Source organism: Lycium barbarum, chromosome 10 (assembly GCF_019175385.1).
Source record: "Lycium barbarum isolate Lr01 chromosome 10, ASM1917538v2, whole genome shotgun sequence".
Lineage (NCBI taxonomy): Eukaryota > Viridiplantae > Streptophyta > Magnoliopsida > Solanales > Solanaceae > Lycium > Lycium barbarum.
The window spans coordinates 78,608,896-78,616,749 of record NC_083346.1 but is presented as its reverse complement, the minus strand read 5'-3'; positions in this window follow the sequence as shown (position 1 = coordinate 78,616,749).

The window sequence follows — 7,854 nt, the reverse complement described above, 5'->3', positions numbered from 1 at the left end:
TATATGGACTTTAGAATATATGCAATTCAAAAATTACCATATAAGAAATAATATTATATGACAAAAAATATACAGACAATATTTTTCCTTATAAGGAAATTAGAAAATTTTCAATTCAAATACTAGGATTTTATCAGCACATAATAATAATAATAATAATAATAATAATAATAATAATTTATAAGGAAGGTAATTGCATTAAGGTTACACCAAGTGGAATATATTAATAGACCAGAAAAATTATAAGACTATTAATAAAGTTATACCTAGACTTTTACAATCAATTAAAAAGTTAGAGAAAGAAAAATAAAAATTGTAAAACGACATTGTATGAGAAATGATGAAGATATATATATATTTGTGTGAGTTGATTGAATAATCTTTTTTAGTTTTGTTTTCGAATGAATGATCTTATGTGTCTTTATCTTGTGATATAACATTTTATGATCTAATTTGCATTATTTCTCTACCATTTTGTTGCATAAGTTACTTTCATATTCTTAATTTTTCATCAATATCTCCAGAGAATCTCTATCGTTAGTGTTCTTATTTGAAAATCTTTTATGTCAATGCAGGTCATATTGCTTACTTATTTTCATATCATATTAGCAAAAAAGATAAAAAGAAACTTTATTATAAGCATTTAGTTTTCTTAGTTGCTTTTTGAATTTTAGAACATCTCATAATACTTCGGATTACAGAAGGCATTAATTTATTTTTGTAGTGTTTGGAACTTGGATGGAGGAGTAGGAATTGGCAATGGCAGTGCTTAATTTTTGTCATAATTTCAAGCTATTATTTGATCTTTTGGTTGATTTTATGTTTTTTTTTATTATTTTTTTAATGATGGTGATAAGTTATCTATTAATCCAATTTTGAGAGAAATATGACTGGATTAAGTAATGTATAATGCAATAACAATAGACAAAATAGTGGAAAAGAATGTTTTTCTAAAATTATCTTCTTATAGTGTAGATATATTTGGAAAAGATTTTATTTGAATATGAGATGAAAAATCATTTGAAAAGTTATATTATGGATAAAGTCACGTAACTGAAATCATAACAGATAAGTTAAAAATAAGAAATATTGAACAACAAAAGAATTTCAAGCTTTGGCAATGCGATGATACCAATAATAAATATAATACTTATACGATAAACAAGGAATACAAACATAAAAAACTTTAATGTAGAAATATAGAGGAATATGACTTATGAATATATAAAAAGATTTAGTATAAAATTAAATAGTTTATACTCACCGCGCATCACGCGGGTACGTACACTAGTTAATATAAAACATAAGAAAACCGATTTGCTCAAAAATAGCTATTGCCTTAATGATGTAGAAAAGGAGCTTAAAAGGCAAACATTGCCTACCAAACCGAGGTCCTTCATATGAATTTATTTAATATAGAATGACAAAATCAGCACAATTAGATTTATCTCTGATTCATAGAATCATAGTTGACTTTGAAAATAAAACACTAATGAGAGAACATGCTGATTTTCAGAAAGAAAAAAAAAAAAAAAGTACTTACACGAATTAAATACTCCACAAAATTTTGTAGCAGTCACCCCAATGCAAATCGAATTGCCTGCTCATGGCCGTTGGAGTCTTCCTACGCAAGTTGCTCGTTTACCCTGTCTCAATGAACATATATATTTTTACAAACAGAACATAAATATTATTATATTAAAAATAGTGTTTTCAATTTACAAAATAAAGTAAATCACGCGGAATCAAAAGTTTATACATATGTATACACAAGATAAATAAATATTATTGAGTCCGGAGCCAAAATGGCTTATTTTTACAGCCATTAGACAAAAATAGTATGCTTTTTTTTTTTAGACCAAAATGGGTATTTCGTTGGATAACCAACGAAATACCCACACAAGTACTGTTCCGTGCCGATGAATTTCTTGCATTTCTCTACATGTGTAGCGAAATGCAAGATTTTTTATTTTTATTTTCCTTTGCATTTTGTGAATCAATTCACGAAATAGGCATTTTTAATTTTTGTTTTTTTGCAATTCGTGAAATTAAAACTGTTTTTTTTCCTTTGCATTTCGTGAATCAATTCACGAAATAGGCATTTTTTTTTTTGGCAATTCGTGAATAAAAACGAAACTGATTTGTATTTTTTTTTTGCGCATTTCGTTGTGCAATCAACGAAATATGTGTTTTCTTTTTTATTTCGTGAATTGATTCACCGAAAGTGATTTGTTTTGTTATGTTTTTTTTTTTTTTGCATTTCGTGACACAATCAACGAAATAGGTTTTTTTTTTTTTTTTTTTTTTGCAATTCGTGAATAAAAAAAGAAATAGAAAATTATAATATTTTTTTATTTCGTTCATATAAAAACGAAATTGAAAATATATATATATAATTTATTTTTTTTGCATTTCGTGTATTAATGAACGAAATAGGTTTATTTTTTTTTTGTATTTGGTGAATTAATGAACGAAACTGATTTATTTTTTTTATTTTTTTATTTCGTGTATTAATGAAGGAAACTGATTTTTTTTTTTTTTTTTTGCATTTCGTAATTTAATGAACGAAATAGGTTTTTTTTTTTTTTTTTTTTTGTATTTCGTGAATAAAAAAAATGAAATAGGAAATTATATATATATTTGCATTTCGTGTATTAAAAAACGAAATAGGAAGAAATAGGAATACATACATATATATATGTATCCCTATTTCGTTTTTATATAAACGAAATGAAAATAAAACTATTTCCTATTTTTTTATATAAACGAAATACAAAAATACAAAAAAAAATAAAATTTCATATTTCGTTTTTAGATGAACGAAATAAAAAAAAATCTTATTTCATTTTTTAATAAACGAAAAAAAAAATTAGTTGTAAAGTCAAGACATAACTTTATCTTGAATATAAATATAATTCTAAAAAATATAGGGAGAAAAACTAGTTGTAAAGTCGTCAAACTTTAGATGGTCATAACTTTGCGCTCGGACGTCTGTTTTACACGTTTTTTTTTTTTGAACTTGCTTATTTTTTCGAGATCTATGCGGGCGCCGTAAGGCGGTTTGGCCGAGCCGATTTTTAAAAAAATAGCTTTTATCCCATTCAATTTCAATTTTTCCCCAAATTGGCGTGAAATTTTCAGTTTTATTTACTTATAAGATGATGATACGCAATAGATTCCAACGTAAAAATCTCGGGGTAATGTAGCTGTGAATGTCAATTTCACTTCTGCGGTTTCAATTTTTGAAAATAAAGCTGACTAATTTTCTCGACATATAAAGTTGACTAAAATAACCTTACAGTCAAACACTAGGTTTTTTCAAACAAAACTTACTTCGGCCACCTTTTCAACACCTAAAATGACGATCCGAACGTCTACGTATCCTTGATGTATTGGGCCTACATTATTGTACGCAGAAAAAATATCAGGTTCTATATAAAATATTGACGTTTCGGAGTCTTGACACACGACTAATGATTGGTCAAAGTATGGAGAAAAACACTAAGTGTTGCAAAAAATAAAGTTGGCCAATTTTTTTTTTTTGGTACTGTTTCTATAACGCAGTATTTTACTGCGTTATAGAAAAAAAAAATTGGTACTGTTTTACTGCGTTATAGAATTTTTTTTTTATATATATATATATATATATTTTCCAATTTCATTTTGATATGAATGAAATAAAAAAATCATATTTCAAATAAAATAAAAGAAATATATAATATATATATATATATATATATATATATATATATATATATATATATATATATATATATATATATATATATGTATGTATGTATTCCTATTTCGTTTTTATATAAACGAAATGAAAATAAAATTATTTTCCTATTTTTTTATATAAACGAAATACAAAAATACAAAAAAAAAAAATCATATTTCGTTTTTTAATAAACGAAATACAAAAAAAAAAATTACTATTTCGTAGATATACCAACGAAATGCAAATATATATATATATATATATATATATATATTTTCCAATTTCGTTTTTATATGAACGAAATTAAAAAAAAAATTATCCTATTTCGTTTTTTAATACACGAAATTCAAAAAAAAATATAATTTCCTATTTTGTTTTTTTATTCACGAAATGCAAAAAAAAAAAAAACATATTTCATTGATTAATTCACGAAATGCAAAAAACAAAAAAAAAAAAACAGTTTCGTTCATATTTGTTGATTGATTCACGAAATACAAAAAAAAAATAAAAAAAATTGTTGCATTTCGTTGATTAACTCACGAAATGCAAAAAAAAAAAAAGTATTTGTTGCAACAAAAAATTCCGGCTATGAACAGTGCATTGTGTGGGTATTTCGTTGGATAACCAACGAAATACCCATTGGGGTATAAAAAAGAAAAGGCAGCCTATTTTGATTTAATGGCTGAAAAAATAAGCCATTTTGGTTCGGGACTCAAATATTATTCGTATTTGCGCCATTACAGCGTCCCCACTAAGGGGATTCAATTAAACCTTTCATCATGTATGGCTCCACCACTAAATACTAAACCACATTAGAAAAACAAAACAACAATAGCAAGTAAAATTGAAGAGATTACAGTACTTAAGCAAAACTAAATCATATAACAAAAACAATATACCCTGTGTAATTCTATAAGTGGATTATGGAAAGAGAAGAGTGTACGCAATCCTTACACTCAAGATAATAAATTGTTAAGTTCAAAATTATTTACCCACCAAGATAAAACTTCTAAAGTCGACGTGCTTCTCTAAATGTTTTTGATTATCAAAACTTAAAAGTGCTTGAAATTGTAATAGTCACAAAAAGAAGTGCCTGAAAAAGAAAGCATGAAGAGTCTCCATAAATCTTAGTCTTAATCTTATCTTAATATTAAGTATATTAAAAGCACGAAACTTTTTGCCCTTCATTAAAAGACTCTACAATAGACAAAATAATTATTATTGAATTCTCTAATATTTAGAAATTGAAAATTCATGAAAGTATGTTTATTAAACCTTACCTTATTTGAATTATGTACCTATTTCAAATCAGCTAAAACTTTACCTAAAAATAAGACCTTTAGCTCTTGGAAATAACGTGCCCTTAATAGATCTATTCTCTAACTTTTCTTTCCTTACAACTAATGGTATTCTTTCCTTTTATATTATATCAAATAGAGTAAAACTAGGGAGAAAAAAGATTTAAAAAAGCTGAAAATTGTATAGTTTTTCCCATATAATAATTACGCATAGATTTATTAAAAAGACGTTCTTATTCCCTTTGATTTTCTTCTAAATTTGGAGACTTGAAGAAGTCCTCATATAAGCATATCTCCAAGTAAATTTGGAGACCTATACGTAGCCATCTATATAGTTCTAGGAAAACTTAATGCTCGTCCAATATGTAGCCGCCTATATAGTTCTAGGAAAACTTATGCTTGTCCAATTTGTTTCATAGTTTGTTTTAGTTTGATTTAGGTTAAGCTTTTTATTTTGGCTTTATTCTTTGTAGTATATTTTCATGAATATCCAACAATAATTTTTGTTTTCAATTTCAGAGTTCCGCGGAAAAAACGTTCAGTAAAATTTCTTGTTTATGCTCTCTTTGCTTTTATTGGCAATCTAAAGGAAACGCCAGCCAAAACTAATCCCGGAATTAGTTATCCCGAGATAAGTTGTTTCCCAACCAAATGAGCACTTAAAGTTACTTATTAGTAGGTAAAGACTTATTCATACGAGGTGTTTACACTAAATTAATAAATGAAACTTATTTATGATTTAATGAAGTATAAATACTTATTAACTAACAAAGGTTGAATAATACATTAGTTTGATATAAATATTGATTGCTGATTATTTTTTACCATTAGTATGTGTCAATTTTTTTGTGTTGGTAATATTGTGTTTAAACAAACTATAAAATGAAACTAAAGAGAAATAAGAAAGAAAAATCCACCCTTTTGTCTGTCTCTTTCTTTTAATTTATCTGTCACGCTAATTCACAGATTGTGGGGTGGGGCGAGGGGTAAAAGAGAGGTGGGGTGGGGTAGGGTTGGGGGTAAAAAAGGGGTGGGGGTGGGTGATTAATTGTACAAACCTGCTTTTTGGTGGAGAGAAGAACCTGATGCCCTCTTTTGATGTGTGAGTGGGTGGTATGCCTTTATATTCATTCAAAATCTGAGAATTTTTTGTTTATGATGTGGTTTTTCATTTATCTTTTTCGTAAAACACAACTTTTTTTGTATAGGAGTATATTTTTTACACAGTAATCACTACAAGAAATCTGAGTTTTAGCGGCGAAGACGTGTGGGGACTCATGAGGCCACCACAAAAGATGAGCATATTGTAGCGATCTTTATTATCGCCATTGAAACATACTCCCTCCATTTTCATATTAAGTGACCATTTAGGCTTTTTATTTTGTTTCAAAACAAGTGACGTTGTAGGATTTTGAGAATATTTTGGGTGGATTCTTCCAAAATTGTCCTTGTTTAAATAATGAAGATTCATTAATTACTACTCAATACCCAATGTTAACTTAAAATATAGTCAAGGGTAAGTTGCAATCGTTAAATCATTAATTCAATAATTGGTGACTTCCACGAGTTAATGAACATGCTAAAATTATCTAAACCAAATGCTTCTTATTTGTAATATATGTCAACGTTTTTTTACCCTCATTCAATATGACACTATTCCAAAGTTCGAGATAATGCATCTTGTATAATTGAATACCTATTGATATATGCAACACACGTACGCTAATGTAATAACATTATTTTACCATTTAAATGATGTTACATCTATTTACCGTCCATTGATATTCTATATTTATTTATTTATTGACACACGCTAAAACTATTATATTAAACGCACGAAGGCCTTTAGTAAAATGTCGTTCGCCTTTTTTTACCTTTTAAAAATAGATTTTATGTCGGACAAAATTGGCATTGAATTATTTTCCTAACATTTAGGACTTTAAAATTAATTAAAAGTGAGGACGTTAATTATATATATATATATATATATATATATATATAGAAATTAAAATTCCAATATTTAGAAATTAAAATCGAATAAGATTTTACTTATATAGTCTTTCCTTATTTTTTGCTAAATTAACTATAACTCATTCCGATCAGGAATAAAAGTTTGTATGATTATATGTTCCAGCGATATAAGCAACTACAGTTATGATATACATCTTCTTCTTCATTTGTTTTATTTGTTTATTTTTGGAGAATTCCTAGGGAAATTGTTGATTGTCAAAAAATAAATATATTGAAAGAACAAGAGCACGAGACCGAAACACACCAAAACCAAGAATCCACGAAATTGTTCATTGCGAAATTCTCTTTGGCATAGATATATTTTATATAGTTGCTTTAGACAATTTAAATAAGGAAAAAATTATATAAGTAAATTCTTACTTGATTTAAACCGTGTCTCTAGGCTTAAATATTCAGTAGTATTTTTCTATAACTTTTATATAATTATTAACTTTCCAAAATAACGGTGGAGTTTTACTTTTCCAAAAAATAAAATAAGTGAAATATTCAAAAAATTATTAAATAATAATCTGAGAGAAATAGTAAATGACAACTTTGTCTATTGTAGAATTTTTTAATGAAGGGCAAAAAGTTCAATCAACATTTCTAATGCCTTTCGTGCTTTTAATATAACAAGTCTCTATGAACGTGTCTCGTATGCTATTATCTGTCAATCATAACAAATGTTAAATAATGTTATTTAAAATTACATATACTTTATTTTATGAGTACAAAAATACTATTTGATTATACCCACTTAATGCTTCCCATTAAAAAAATAAAGGATTTATTGCAAAAAACAATTGTTTTTTGCTATATATCCTT